Raw genomic sequence first — 16,682 nt, forward strand, 5'->3', positions numbered from 1 at the left:
CTTACTTCACCATCCTTTCATATTAATTTTTAATAGTAGTTTTCAAAATGAACTACTAGTAATAAAATTGGGGTAGAGTTCTATATCACCAACTGAAGCAGAGTGTCTATTTTTGTTCCAAGTTCTAATTTGGAAGAAGAGGCTAGAGGATGCAGATCCTTCCCAACTGTGGTTGACACATTGAAATAAAGAGATGAATTGACCGTATGATTGCTAATTCTGACCGAAGAGACTGTCATCAAGTAATGTATCTAGCTAAAAGTAATCTAAACCACTTTTACACTGCTCATTTCCTGTGCTAAACAGTGTTTCCCTAAGATTGCACTGAGGTTGGGACTTCAGCACTATTTCTGAAGGCAGTTTTACACTGAGTCATCCATCCATCCTGATGCCCTCACCTTTCTTGGAGATTCTTTTTAGTAGAAGCTTTATTTTCTTTTCATTCGCTTGAAGATCAGGTGTTGTTTTGAACTAACTGCAAGGATGTTAGCAAATGGTGCAGGGTCAGCTGGAGTGATTAGAGGTTGATTCTGAGGAGCAGCAGAGCTATCCAAGTGGTAGAGATCTCCAGGTTGAATCAGAAAATTCCAGTTTGAGCTCATCTACAACCTGAATGTTTGATGTTTATGATTAAAGACAACATGCCTACCCTTGCTCTTTCAATGGCCTCAACTCAGGTTTCAGACACCAGCTATCATACTGAGAGTAGCGGGCTCTTGCATCGGGGTACTGTCAGCATCAATGTAAAGCTGTGCCTAGGCTCATACATCAAGTATAGCTTGAATTCAGTTGGCAAAGTAAATCCAGTAAGAGAGGAACAAAGCCATCAGAGTATAGATCAGGTACATCAGAGGCCTGTTAGTACTGAGACCAAGTGAGGCCAATAGCTAGTTACAGCTAACTAGCAACACTTTCACTTAGCCCACTTCAAGCCCAAGATACCTTTTAAAATTATTATTAAAAAATAACATAGGAGCTCCTCCTATGTTACTGTTCCTGAACACACCACTTTCCCTCTATCCCTGTGCTCCTGCGGACTAAATTCTCATCTTCCTCCAGCTGTCTACAACTCTGCAAAGCGAACCACCTGCCTCCTTTAAAACCTCATCGAATCCCATGAGCATGCCTTGCTGAGACCTTTCATAGCATCTTCCATTTTGCTCCCAGATTGATTAATTTTGTCTGGTTTTCCTTCTCCTGTGCTTTTCTTATTAGCAGACATTTCTCTCTTACACAACCTATTTGGCCTTATCTTCTATTTACCTTTGTCTCTTTCTCCAGCTCTCTGCATCCTGCCTTCTATTTACACTCTTTCAAAAGGAATAGGGCTCTTCTTCTTGTGTTCCAAACATTCTTTCTTCCTTCTAATACAGCTCTTTGACTGTCCTCTTTTGCAAAGCCTTGCTACAATAGATTTCCCCAACAGCTTTCCTGACCATTTATTTTCTGAAAAGTTAGTCTGTAAAATTACTTAGCAAAGAAACCTCAAGGATGCCTGCAATGGTGACATGAAAAGGATCAAACCTGACTGTGTATGATGCTTAGCTGTTCTTCCCCAGATGGAAGACTTTGTGTGGACTGTTCAGACCAGTTTTCTCCAGAGCATCCCCACTTGAATTGAGAATAATTCATATCAGAGATCACACCGAAAAAGAGCGAGCATAAGGCTGCACCAGTTTTGGCTCTCTCCACCCTATACAATTCTCCACCACCCCACCCTCATCAACCAAAGCATCTCAGGGCCTGTCATAAACAACGTCTCTACCAGGTGATAAAACCACAATTTTGGTGGAATGTAGACCACCTCTCACATTTTTTCAGACACTTTGAACATACAAGTAATTGTGTTTCAGGGCTACAGGAATATCATGTAGGCCAGGTGCTAAATAATTATTGTGCTTCAGAAGGAACCAGCCTGAAGCAATGCAGCCATAGGCCCATGCACACAATTTAGCTTTAGGGACAGGGAAATTTTCCTGTCCCTTTTTATGTCATTGTGTAGAACTACTGTTTTTTCCCCCTGTGGAATACACCAGGCACATATCACAGCGCTTTATAGACATAATCTAATCCACCATGATGGTATCTTCTCCGTCATCACAGTTGTGGCACCTCGAAGCCACAACTAATACTCAAGACAGACACTTCCTTCTTTTATTCAACACCTTTGCTATTAAGGCAGGCCATGCTATATTCATACTCAAACACACAAGCACAATATGTGGGTGGAAGAAAGAGGGTGCTGAGTTTTCCAGCTGCCTAATTTCCAGTTAGGCTTCCTTCTGCAGCTAAAAGAAGTAATGGCTGGGTGCTGCTGCTTCATCCCAGTGCCCATAAGACTTGTCTCCCCTGTTGTTAGGTCATGGTCTTACTCTAAGATCCACAGAATGCAGGACTGCTCAGTTTATTACAAACTGGATTCCAATAGTTTATTCATTAGCCAGATGGTGAGTAAATCTTTAGAGGTTATATACAAGTACTACTAGAAGAAGAGAGACCACATGGAATTGTCTTGCTGACCTCCAATTGAATAGTCCTGGTTTATATGGTCATAATTAGATTAGGGGAAAAAAATTTGTCTTATTTTTACCAAATTCAGTGAAGGTCTCTCCATTAGGAGAGGACATACGGCAGTCAGAGTTTGAATGGAGAACTGTATGTTTTTTAGACCTCCTGATACAGATGATAAAAACAGACAAGGATTTTTGCACAGACTTTGTTTTTCAGGTCAGAAAACAGAAACAACAAACTTCAAGTAGCTTGTGAAAAATTGCTTTCAGTTTAATTTAATTACATTTATCGGTCTGAAAATAAAAGAGGCAGGAGTTAGTAGTCGTAAGACAGAGTGATATGTTAGCAAAGGGGGAAGGAGAGAGGTTCAATAGCTCCTGTGAGAATACAGAAAAAGAAGTAATTATCACCTATGGAGCAATGAGGTATGAGTGATGTTTGGCACAAAGGAAATTCTAAAACCTTGATCTAGGTATGTGATTTTTTGTGTCTAAAAATTAAGAACTTCAGTTCTTAGGCTTGCCTTTTAATGACATTTTGAAAGTCTTCTTTGAGGTCAAAGACGTAACAGTTGTTTTGTGAATGTTTTGCCACTGGTAACAAAACTTCTCTAACAGCTGTATTTACATACCTTGCATGGAGTCTATTTGAAGTTTCCAGTTAGGTGGAAGTTGTGAATCTAAGAAGCTGTATGTACATTGAATATTCTGCTGGATATGTGATAAAGTTTATTGCACATTCAAAGGGTGATAAACAAGATAAAATTTAAAGAAATAAAGCAATATTAAGAAATGCAAAGAAGGGAACAGTCCATTCCTACAGAGTAGTGGTAAAGGGAAGAGAACTCTAACTTCTGCTCTCTCCCATCAGAGAAGGAAAAAAAAAACCCAAAACAACCAAAAAAAACCCCACCAAAAAACCCCCAAAAATGGAAGTTAGACCAAGGGAAAAGATGAAATAGCCAAATTCTTGATCTATAAATGATCCTTGACTAATGTTAAAGATACTGTAATTTTAAGCCTGGGACTTGGCAAAGTGAAGAATTTAAGGAAATAAATTCTTAAAAGCGCTCATTAATTACTACCTTCCAACAAGCAGCAGGGAAAGTGAAGCAGCATATAACTTGGAAAAAATCGCCCCATTGTCACATAAGGCAAATAAAACAGAAGGAGCAACTTCATTATTTTGATGAGAGTGGACACTTTGTCAAAGTTTACTGAAAATTTGTCCATTTGAAAGTGTATGTATGCAGCGCATGCAGACTAGTGGAAATGTACTGCAAAAAAAGGATTTTTCCTTCCTTAGTAGTCTACAAGATTATATTGAAAATTTGTATTAAGCACTCTGTATTGCTCACTCATGTTTTTGTAGATGATTACTTGTTTACTTTCTTTTTTAATCCCTCATTCTAAGGCAGGTCACAGAGTAACTTCTATCAGTAGCACAGGAATGTGATAACCAGGTGGGGAGTGAATTTAAGTGGGGAGAAAAAAAAAAAGGACAAGCATTTATTGTGCTTAGTTTGCAACAGCATCTAGGATTTAAGCTTCCTGAGAACATAGTGTCCCTTATGCATAGAAAAACAGGTCCTTCCTCTCTGTTTTCTCTCCTCACCAAAACTGAGGATTGGTATAGCTTGTGTTTTTCCCTTCAAATATTGTTTATGAGGGACTTCTGTGCTTTTGAGGCTAGAAATATAGAGAAGCATTGGCTACCTAGAGAGAACATTCCAGAGGGTTATGAAAGCCCACTTGAACTGGATGCAATGTTCGGTGTAAATGAGGGGAGAAGTGAGATTTGCTAATACTCCCCCAAAAAAGTACCCTGGATATCACAGAGTATGGGGAAACCCAATTGCTGTACTGGCTTGATGAGTGCAAACTGGATCCCTGCCGTTCTTATTCCCTGTGAAACTGTCAACAAGCAATTTTTACTCTCTCATCAAGTATGAGTCTGAATTCAGAGTAAAAAAATGAGAGAGAGGGAGAGCATGGCATTAGACTAATCAAAATAATGTCCTTATTATGATGAGCTTAATAAGACAGAAAATCATCTTAATTAATTAGCTTTAAATCAGATTCTAAAAAAAGGATTTTGGTTTTAAGTGGGACCTCAGATTAACTAATTAGTTAATGTTTGCAAAGTGTGGTGAATACGTGGAAAGAGGGAGTTTGTTCTGTAGTGCAGGATCTGTACTTATTCTGGGGGAGTGCGGTCTCAGCTGAAGCTCTGTTTGGAGCGTAGGTTTGCATATAGGAGAGAATATATAACCTTATGGTTATAGTCAGCTGTTGCCAAAACATTGTGGTTCTAAGCTGTTCTGTGCTATTGACACATTGTCAATGGAAGAAAGTCCGTTTTGTTCCTCTAAACAACAGGAACAGTCAAAACAGACGACTTTGGTAGGGCAGGAAGATTCGGTTAGTTGATGTGTGTGATGCTTTTGGAAGGCCATGGAGTGATATAAAGTGTGAATTGAACTTCTTCACATCAGTTGTGATCAAATGCAGTCCTACGGACTGGGCTGGTAGAGGGGGAGAAAGTGACAAGAGTTATCTGTGGCTTTCACAGTGCTAACTGAGGTGAAGTGACCACAGTATACAGGGAATGATAGAAAAGATTAAAAGCAGAACAGATTGAGGGGGCAGCTCTCAGTGAGGGCCAAGAAGCACAACAGACTGAAAAATGAAGAAGGCATAAGGTGGGCTGTGACATGGGAAAGGGCAAAGTGGGGGACAGGTACTTAATATTAGAATAATAATTAATTCCTTGACAAATGAGAAAACATCCAAAGAAATTGTATTGTCTCTGGGAACTACTTAGAAGTAGGGAGGGCAAAATTCATTGATTTCTTACTCTTATGGAGTAATCTTTGAGCACTTGTAAAGGATGGCAGAAAGAAATTACTCAATGCTGCTGTACAGACCAAAGGCATCATAAAAAAGTAGGTGTGTTCATGTGCCACCAAATTAACTAATTAGTTAATGTTTGCGAAGTGTGGTGAATATGTGGAAAGAGGGAGTTTGTTCTGTAGTGCAGGATCTGTACTTATTCTGGGGGAGTGCAGTCTCAGCTGAAGCTCTGTTTGGAGCATCTGTGTCTTGCTCACACACAGATGAAAGAAGATGACATTTACTGTATTTTGTATAAAAATTTATGGCTGCTTGTTCTAGCTGCTTTCCCTTAGACAATCTTCCTCTCCTTCTATCCACTCTTAGGCAAGCAGCAAACTTGAGTCACCATTGACTGTTCCAGGACTGACCATCCCCCAGGTGTCAGGATTCACAGTGACTGTCTCGGAGTTTGTGTCTCTGCCCAGCGGGGGACACCTGTTCTTCATTAGCTTTATCTATAGAGCTGGAAACTAGCCAGGTCTTAGGATCCCTCATGAAACTATGAAGCATAACATGAAATACTGCTGTCAAAACAGCATTCTGTGATGTCCAACTGCCAGTAGCTTGAATTCAAAGAATCCAAGCCACAGCTCCTTTCCATATCCATTTACTCACTTCCTCGAATGCAGTATCAGGCATTTCTCATGATGAATCTTATTTTCCGCTGTAAGTTTGATTTTCATTATTGCTCAGTTTCATTAAAATGAAGAAAAATTTCATTTCCCCTCTACAAAATACTGTTCTACAATGTTCATTATTTTGAATTCTTACTATGTATTTCATTTATTAATCATTTCTCCAGACTAAACAGCTTCAATTTTTATATGCCCCATGCAAAAATGAAACTTCCATTACATTTTACCTATTTATGACAACGTCATACAATATTCCAGATGACAGCACACAATTTATTAAGCACAATTACTAATAAATTAATTTCAGGATTATTTCTCTTTCATTCTTAACATAATCTGTGCCTCAGTAAGTGCTGCTGCGTGCCACTAGAGGTTTTCCTTCATTTGGAAACAATCATTCCTGTGTCTATACTTCAGTATATTGTTATTTAGTGGGCAACAATGTCTACAAATAGTGTATAATGTGCATGAACTTGGATTTTTCAGCAATTAATTTCATCTTTTTTCATATTGATGATTTATCTACTTTTTCTTCTCAATTTATCTGTAGACTTGACAAATCTAATTACTCCTTTGTCCTTCAGAGCTGAGAACAACTGGACTCATCTGGGAAAAAGAGGGCCACTGAAATGGAAACGTAGAATTAAGCTGGGTTACAGCCAAAATAAATTCAAGTAACCAGTATCGTTTCCTTGAAATTCTGCCCTCTTATATTTTTTGTTTTGTATTTTAGCAACGTCTGGCATATACTCAAAAGGAAGAATATGTCATACTCACAGTACGTAGTAATTTAGAATTCATAATCATGATGATTCACACTAGAAACATCAGCCAACTAGAGTTACAAGAAAGTACAGCAACATCAGGGATCCTTACTCTTCCATGACCTAAAAAATGAAACACATGAATATTGTAGCGGTTTGATGCGAGAGTCACATTGAAGTTTGACTGTCTCCTTGTGCGGATAGAGACTGAGTACTTCTCATAGTGCAGATAGAGATTGAGTACTTCTCATAGTGCGGATAGAGACTGAGCCTGCCCAGACTTCTAATTATGGTCAAGGTAAATCTGCAACGGGTACCCTGCAGAGTGAAGGGCTCAGACTATCCTGAAGGCCACACGTCCCCAGATCCCAAGTTCCACATGGCTGTCAAAGAGGATCAAACACTCACATAAGGGCAAAACTGCATCCCCACAGTTCCCACCACAGATACAGGAGACGACCAATGTTATGGCCTCACCCCTGTTACTCTTTTTCTCTTCTAATCTTCACCCTTTTCTCCTGGAATTAGCTCTTCAATCCCTACCCATTTACTGTCAGTATCTCCATTTATTTCTTTGCCTCAGCATTTGTACCCTGCCTATAATCTCGGGTTTTTTCTCAGTTCACCATGAAAATATTTGCATGCACCCTCTACACACTTTTCTAAAAGGGGCATACTTCCCTATCTTTCCTTTAAAGAGTGTATCAGTCCTCTGTTGTGTGGCCCCCAGTAACACCTAGAAGATGCAAAGAATCTAGCAAATGCAAAGACAAACATACTGCATATCAATGACAGGTTTTTTCTTTTGGTTATCTCCTTTTCAACAATATTAGGCATTGTCTGGAACTAAGAATATTTTTTCAAATTGAGAAAATACACAGATTTTTAATTTGGCAATGCCCCTTTAAGTGATTCCAGCATTCCTTTAAAAGACAGTAAAAAATCTGATAGAATGCTGCTAGCATGAGGTGTGCTGTCAGGGGACATGACAGTGATAAGTTTTGAAGAGAAAGCTCAGATAAAGAGGTTTGATGAAGTAGAGCACATTTTCTTTGTTTCTGCTTAATTTGATTCAGCAGGGGATATAAATACAACTCTTGGTATCCGCATTCAAAGAAAAAGAGCATAGCAATTTCTTCTCCCACAAATTAAAACTGAGCTGAGGCAGTACTACCAAGCACATCTGGAAGTTTTGATAACTGCCTACTTTTTATCTGAGGTATGCTTGCCAACCCCACACACTTAGATCAATTTCATCCATTTTAGTTTAATGTGATAAGCAAGAGATGTTTTTTTAGGAGAAACGGAAATCAGGTTCAAGGCAGTTTCTTTTTTTATCACAACTGGGCAGTTGGTAGCTAATCTCCCGGACATTTTGTCCACAATACAACCACACATGATTTTTTTTAAGTGCCTTCTCAGGGCAGACCCAAGGATAGAACTACAAGAGAACAGTAAGTCAATACACGTGTTCAAAGCTGTCAGATGCATAGTGAAGAAGCCTTGTACAGGCTGGAGGTTGTAGAATTGTTTTGTTTCCTCTAATACAGAAATGTAATGTTATCTTTTGTCTCCCATGATACAAGTTTGGTTTAGGGAGTGAAGAATTCATTCTCACTAGCAATCATATTAAAGGGAAGATTGTCAACAATTCTCAAGACAATGCCTGGGCAAGAGTAATAATGATATGTGTTTCACTCTAGATGATGTAATTTAAAACACAGGTTACAAGAGTTTTAGGGGATTAAAAAGAAAGTAGAAGCATTCAATGAATTTTTTTTAATCTACTGAAAATATCCACTGGAGCCTGAGGAGTTTATGAAAATTAGCTATCATTCTTTATTACCACCAACATTACTAATAAACTCTTGATTAAAAAAAATCTATGTAACTAGTAAAACCAAAACACTTTGCAGTCCTGTCAGATATCAGAAACAAGAAAAAAGATCAGTGACTATCTAAACCACATAGTTCACAGACCATCTGTAATTCAATTTTTTTTCACATACACTATTTGTTTGTGGAAACATGGAGGAGTAGCAAAATGAAAAATACAAAAAAAGGCTAAATTTATCTTTAGTTATACATGGTCTGCATGCTGGGGACGATCTTTATGCTTCTCAGTGTTTGCTTCCATTAGTTCCCTTTCTTCCTTGTAAAGATTTTAGAGATTTCCTGAGCTAATGCCATGTCTGATATTTCCAAAAGGCCATTTTCACTTCTCAGCAGAAAGCTAACAGCCGACTATTGGTACCCTGCTTCTTTAATCATGTTATTTTCAGGGAATCGCTGCTTTCAAAACTTAGCAGGTTTGAGCTGAAGATGTGTTTATTCATGGAAGAGAGAAAACGAAAACACAGCAGCCACATAAATTTCTCCTCTACATCCTGTGCTTGAGGATTCAGTGCAGGAACGAGATGGCATTTTAAGCTCCACACCTCCTTTGCTGAGGCTGCCAACAAGTGTGCCTATTAATGTTAGAGGTGAGAGGATAACCTATCCTCTAGAAACTAGAAATAGACAGGCAAACATAATTTCATAAAGTCAAATATCACCCTAGCAAACTGTGCATCTATGATGACCGAGTATTCACATATCAAGGCCACCTCCAAGGAAAGAAATTATCTTCTAGAAGAATGCCGTTGCAATGGCACAAAGCAGGTGCAAAAAATCCCCTGTACCACTTCTTTCATATGTAGGAACAATTTATGCATGAAATAGAAATTGAGAATAATTTGAAACATTCTTCAGATACTCTCAGCCTGTTACTTAATCCCAGCTAAAAAGCCCTGAAGCTCCGCTTTACCTGCTAGGATCTGTCCTACTGGGAATCCATCTTCCAGTGCTGGCTGCAGCCTCCCAGGGGAACAGCCACTACAACAACCAAGCCTGTGAAGTTTCTTTGAGACATCTCTTCAGATATGTGAACTGGGGAACTTAGACTGGCCAGGGCAATGTTTAACAACACCACAGAAGGTGTCTGCAATAACTCATACTGGCTTCACCTACGGGTTTGGAAAGAGAAACTGTTCAAAGACTGTTCGCTGCTTCTTGCTACCTTAGATCCTTAGACCCCCTGGAAAAAGGCAAAGACAGATATGTGAAAGTGGTGACCTCTTTCTACCCACAAAAGGGAGAATTTCCCTAAATGTCCTCTGGCTATACAGAAGCATCCATAGCAGATGAACAAAATAGTAGCAAGAATTCAAAAGCAGATGCACAGAAGAAGGATTATGTCCTCCTAGATATTGTCTTCTGCTTAAAAAGTGGACCCTGAATAAGGAAGACCTGTGATGACAACTGCTGAAGAACACACACTTCTTTAAACCATTGTTTGTCTTACACACCTGTTTCTGTACTGTTAATTGTAGCATAGGGCTTTGAGGCAAGGTGAAATGAGGTCTTTTTACAAGGCTAAGTTTTGCTCTAGCAGCTTCTAGCAGGAAGAGATAAGAGTTTGTTTCAGAATTGGATAAAAATCAAATTTAAAGTTAAATTAGTATCTTAATAACACACAATGTGCCAGCTAGGGAGCTAAAAGGCCTGATTCAGCCAGGTACAAATTCAGAGTGCCTCGTCAACAAGTCAGTGTCCAAAATACCAACTATTATCACAGTACAGTTTGACATTGCTTTAGCTCACAAACCTCGGTTCCATGGGACCTTTCAGAATTGCTTATGAACTAAATGAAAGATACCATGTCTTTATGTCACAAAGGGAATAAAAATGTGAAAACAATGACAAATTATTAATATAATTCATAATCCTGCAGAGACAAAGTGCATTTCTGGTAGAAGCTAACAGAATAAAAGAAGACCTAGAAATATTTTCCTGTGTATAGGGCAGTTATGAGAGCTCTTTTTCTCAGCAAACTTAATTTTTTCTACCAGAAATTCATGTTCCACTATTCTGTCTTGGGGGAAAACCTGAATACAAAGAGCTTCAGAAATCACAATACATTAACACAGATATTTTTTCAATAATAGAAATTGTATCAGTTTCCCACAAGACTTGCAACAGGTATACAGTTTTGGGTATTTTTTGGAGTGTGGCTTCATGAAACCTTTTTGCACTAAATTTAAATGCTACACGTCCATTTCCTAAAGCAATATGCATTTCATATATTTAGTTGCAAGTTTTCTTGATGCTATTTTTAAAACTGATTTTGGTTTAATCTGTTCTTTTTTGTCTTTGCTGGGTAGCCCTAACCAAACTTATTTCTTTCTCTTTTGCACCTCTTCCCTTCAAGTATTCTGTCATTCTGGTACTCTTTTCTCTACAAATACCTTCAGGTCTTGGAAGAGAAACCTTTTCTCAGCATTCTGGTCTCTATCATTATAAATTTAAATAGTGGTATCCATATCTTGTTCCTTATCTTCGGCAATTTCCCAGACTTTCACTGCATTTTACTTCAGCCCTCTTGAAATTTGAGTTTCTATTCTTTATCTGAATGCTCCTTCTCTTTCTGTTGTAGCTGTTTGCAGAATACAACTTTTGTTCCTGTGCGATAAAGCACTGGAGCAATAAAATCTGGAGCAATTAAATCTATACACAGAAGGAACATGTATTTTTATTACAACTTAATGTTATATGAATTATAGAACTGCTGTGTTATTTTGTAAGAATTTTGTGTATTCTTCTGTCTGGCACAAGCATATGCAGAATCACAGATTCTTAGACACCTCTGCCAAAGGGATAATGAGCCTCAGTAAAATTCAGACTCTGTAGTCCTTCTCGTCCTTCCCACAACTCTCATTCCTACCAGTGAATTCAAAGTACTACAGAATTATATATATATTTAGACTGGACATTACGAAGCATTTCTGTGCCGAGAGGGTGGTCAAAACACTGGAACAGGCTTCTTTGAGAGCTGGTAGATATCCCAAGCCTGTCAGTGTTTAGGAGGCATTTGACAATGACATTAACAACATGCTTTAACTTGGTCAGCCCTGAATTGGTCAGGCAGCTGGACTAGATGATCGTTGTAGGTCCCTGTTCTGTTCTGTTCTATTCTATCCTAATCTATTCTATGCTATGTTATTCATGTTAAAACAACAGTTGTCCACACACACACACACACACACACCCCTTCTCAAATGGAAAAGGATGATTAAGGTGAGTAAGCCCTCAAATGAACAAATCCATGCTAATTCAGATGGGATGATGAGAAAAAGGCTGAGTAAGTTTAAAAGCTTAGCACTCTGGAAGGAAAATGCAATTTTGCCAGCATCCTTAGTTCTACGCTAAGAAGATAACAGCTGTTATGCTTACCCCAGCCTTTGCAGGATGACAGGAGGATGTACATTGTCTGTTAAAGAGCTAAGGTGTGGTTTGTGAATATCTTGTACTTGGAAATAAAACACTGGCAGACACTGCAGATTTTATCAGCATGGAGGTTGGATGCACTTTACTTTAAATGTAGCTGTCCCTTATGTGTCCAGGCTAGTCTAGCCATCCTAGTTTTGTCAAAAATGAATGAAGAGAGAGAAGCACCTTCAGCAAGTAATTTATCTCTTTCTGAAATAACTGAGATAGATGTGATGAATCACTTTCCAGGGGAATCTTCTCCCTTCACTGATTTTAGAAGTCTACTTGGGTAGCTGAAATTGCTTTAGATGGTAACAATAAGGCAAGATGAATCTTGTTTACCAGGCCTGTGCTCTTGGAAGATGAACTGCTCTGTAAGTGGATATTACAGTCTTTTAAGTGCACCGCATCTACCTTGGGCTCCTCAACCACCCAGAAAGACATTGACAAACCAGAAGGAATCCAGTGGATTGCTACCATGGTGGCTAAGGGGCTTAAGCACATGACAATATGACATATGGGAAGAAGTGAAGGCAGTTGCATCTGTTCAGTCTGAAGAAGTTGAGGTTAAGGGGGGAATCTAATTGTAGTCTTCCATTACCAAGTGGATGGCTGTGGAGAAAACGTATCTTCTTGAAAGTGCACAGTGAAAGGAGTAGAGGGCAACACTCACAAGCTGCAGAAACAGAAATCCAGATAGAAGTAAAAAAAATTCCCCACAAGGAGTGTTATTAAACACTGGACCTGGCTGCCCAGAAAGGTTGTGGAATCCCGTGGAATCCCTGCCAGTGGACTCAAAACTCCTGGGCACAAGGTCCAGAACTGTTCTGTCTGAGTAGTTAGCTGCACTGCAAGCAGGAGGTTTATGATGCCCTCCAAAAGTCTCTTCCAAAAAATTCTCTAAATAGTATTTAGAATAACTTCATAGTAGCTGAATGTCATACTAAGTATAGGTGAAATGGCTGCATTAATGAAAAGCAAGGTCAAAAGGTACTACAAATGCATAGAGCTATGTAATCACACACTCTGTCATTTCAGCATGAAAAATTAATTGAATTTACTTTGAAAACTGGGTCAGAGACAAACTCCTTCATGAATAAGGCCCAATTTATTCTTTACCACATCAAAATCAGAAGTTCAGTTTATCTAAAAATAGTTTGGGAAAAAAAAATTTTGCAAACACCACAATGAATAAAGTTTGAATGTTCTAGAAAACAAAAATATTCTCTGACATGTACTTATACATAAGAACATTTACCGAACCGATAAAATGTTGTTTCAGCCTACACTGAGAAGCTGCAATTAAAATAACAATAATGCAAAATTAATTATCATTTAATGACCTGAACCTACATCATTTGTCCAATCAATATTTTAATTAAAATTAACATGCATGAGCAGTAGTACCGATAGACTTAAATTTAATTCAATTTTTGCCTGTTAAACCATAGCATTTACTACAGAATTGGCTGACTGAAGAAACACTATAGACAATCATGATTGATATATATATATATACAGGGGTGTGTGTATATATAGTGTACATATATATAGTGAAAGATAAATATATATATATATATATATTTGGCCTAAAGATATTTAAGGTATTTGTCTTATACAGTTGCTGTAGTGCAGACTCATGTAAGGTAACATAATCAGATAAAGTTTAGTCACACAGAAATTCTTTTTTAATATCCTATTCTGCGACTAAGCAAAATTCTACACTAGTTTGTGTACATTATGTCTGCCACTGACTATGTTGACAATAGAATCTGGTCCTATTAGTTTCTGAAAACTAGCTGAGCTGTATGGTCCATTTTCTCTGGGTCATCTGTGTCCTTCTCTCTAGGAACTCTAGAAATAGAAACGCAGCATCGTACAGTGTTACTGTGCCACTTTTGCCTGTGTCCCTTTATAGATCATTTTGCTGAGAACCTGACATTTTATTGCAAAACCTTCTGTATATATTGTGCTACAGCTCCTATTCCTGACAAATCTTTTCTGCAAGATTCATTAGCATTCAAAATCATTTTTCTACATGTCCTGATTTCAGCTGGGCTAGAGTTAGTTTTCTTCCTAGTAGCTGGTACAGGGCTGTGTTTTGGATATAGTAGGAGAATAATGTTAATAGCACACTGATGATTTAGTTGTTGCTAAGTAGTGCTTACTCTAAATCCAGGACTATCCAGTTTCCCAGGCTCTGCCAGTGAGCAGGCGCGCAAGAAGCCAGGAGGGGACACAGCCAGGACAGGTGACCTGAACTAGCCACAGGGATATTCCATCCCATAGAATGTCATGCACAGCATATAAACTGGGGGGAGTTGGCCAGGAGGGGCTGACTTCTGCTTGAAGACTGGCTGAGCATCAGTCATTCAATTATTAAACTGTTCTGGACTCATGGGTTTTACTTTTTTCCACTTCTACTCCCCATCCCACCAGGGGCAAGGTGGGGCAGCGAGCGAGCAGCTGTGTGGTACTTAGTTGCCAGCTGGGTTTAAACCACGACACTGCACCTTAGAGTTCCTTTTCCCTTTGTAATCACCATGTTTCATGTTCAAGAGAAAAACACATGAATTATTTATTCCTTGATTTAATGCAATGCTGGAAGAAAAATAGCCAAATGGCTTCGACTTACACTTTGAATTACAGAAAACACTGAAAGAGCATTCATTTGTTACTGTGATTCTCCAGTGTGAATTCTCCACAGCAGTTGCATTAAAACATTTTATCTAAACCTTCTTTTCAATCTATTTTTTGCACCAATTACATTTTCTGAGATCAAGAAGAAAAGAGGTGTAGTTTGAGCAGGATGAAAAATGAGTTACTCTTACCCAAGATTTATCTTTTCTGTATAGATTAAGGTCCTCTCTTACTAACCCAACAATACGTCACAGCAGCAGAAAACAATCCCTCAAAGATAGCCAAGAAATACTCAGAGGAGCTTTCGTTGTTTGTATTGTTGATGAATGTCTTTCAAAAACACTAGATAAACCTCAAAAAGAAGTGTATTTTAAGGAGAAAGATTTACTTTAAAACATTAACAGCAAGTATGTAGAAACTTCTTGGTAAGTAGTTTTTACTTCTTATTGCAAGAACACATCACACTTGCAACAGTGTAAGACTAGAAGTAAATCATAGATCATCATTTTTTAAATAGTTCAGTGACACAGAGCTAGGTTCCAACCTTAAAGTATTTCAGGTTTTTGTTATTTAGAACAAGTTTTAAAGTTATAAAGAGTAACACATTTTACAGGAGGAATAAAAGTGTCTTCTCTAGACAACACAAAACCAAACAAAACCTGTAGTCAGCCTAGAGAGGGAAGCTGGGAAAAGAAGAAACAAGTGTACCACCAAAAAGATTCCTGAGAAGTAGAAAAAAAAATATATTTCTTTCTCATTCTAGGTGATAAACACACTTTTCACTGTAATGAATTAAGTCATCTAAATGCTTTGCATGGTAAGTCCAAAGGACAGTTTTGGTCTTAAGTGAAGTGGATTCAATTCCTTGGCCTTCCTGCTCTCAGCATCCATAAGTTCTATACCCTCTAAAGTTCTATAGCCCCACCTAACTTAATGAGCTCTAAGGACCAAGATTGCCAGCTTTAACCTATATAGCCTGAAAATTTTAAATGCCATGCATTAGAATTTGTGTATTATTTCCTTGGCAAGTAAAACCTTACACACCTAAATATTAATGAGATTGTCACTAATCCACTTAATTTAAAAACTAAACAGCTTTTCAATGACTTTTAGCTTTCTGAGGATAAGAAATTGAACCAGAGTCAATATTATAACGTAAAACCTAACACTTGTTTCAAGCAGCTCATTTATTATAGAAAACATATCATGATTGTTATTCCCACTCCAGTGTGTTCCCCAAATGGCAGGATATATTTCATTCAAGGTGGTATTTGCAGAAGAAATACCACATACTGTAGAGAAAAGGTTGGGGAAGGCGTAAGCATTTCAGTCAGTTGTTTTCCTGTGAGAAGCTTACTACCCTTGCCCCACTGTAAAAAATACCAAACCTCACGGTAGACTTCAGCTCTTCCTTGTCTCTCTTGCAGCCATTTGCAAAGTGAAAAAGGTAACAGAGCAAATATTTGTAATCATGTTTCTGAAAATATTTAGACAGATGGTATGGTGACAAGACCTGCAGATCTGAAAGAAAGCGTACTTTCAAAATTATCTTAGTCCACCCATTTACCACAGCACCTTATCAGAAACAATATTGCAGATATATACGAAAATTGCAGAAAAAATTTCACTTAAAAAAAACTTCAGAGATTTCTCTGGCATAGTTGAGAGCAGACATTGTTAGGCAGTTAAATCAGCCAATATAGGAATTAATGGATGGTTAAATTAGCCAAAGAAAAGCTATGAGATACCCATATTCTTCTAAAAATAGATTAATATTGCAACAGTGTGTAATTGTTACATTCCAAAATGTAGTATTTATGTAGTATTTAGTAACACTGAATTTCATGTAATTTTTATCCATTTCACACATATTAAGAGATATCAGTCTATCCTAATCAAAATCTATGATAAAATTTCTCAAGCTATTGAGA

The sequence above is a fragment of the Falco biarmicus genome, chromosome 6 (assembly GCF_023638135.1).
Source record: "Falco biarmicus isolate bFalBia1 chromosome 6, bFalBia1.pri, whole genome shotgun sequence".
Lineage (NCBI taxonomy): Eukaryota > Metazoa > Chordata > Aves > Falconiformes > Falconidae > Falco > Falco biarmicus.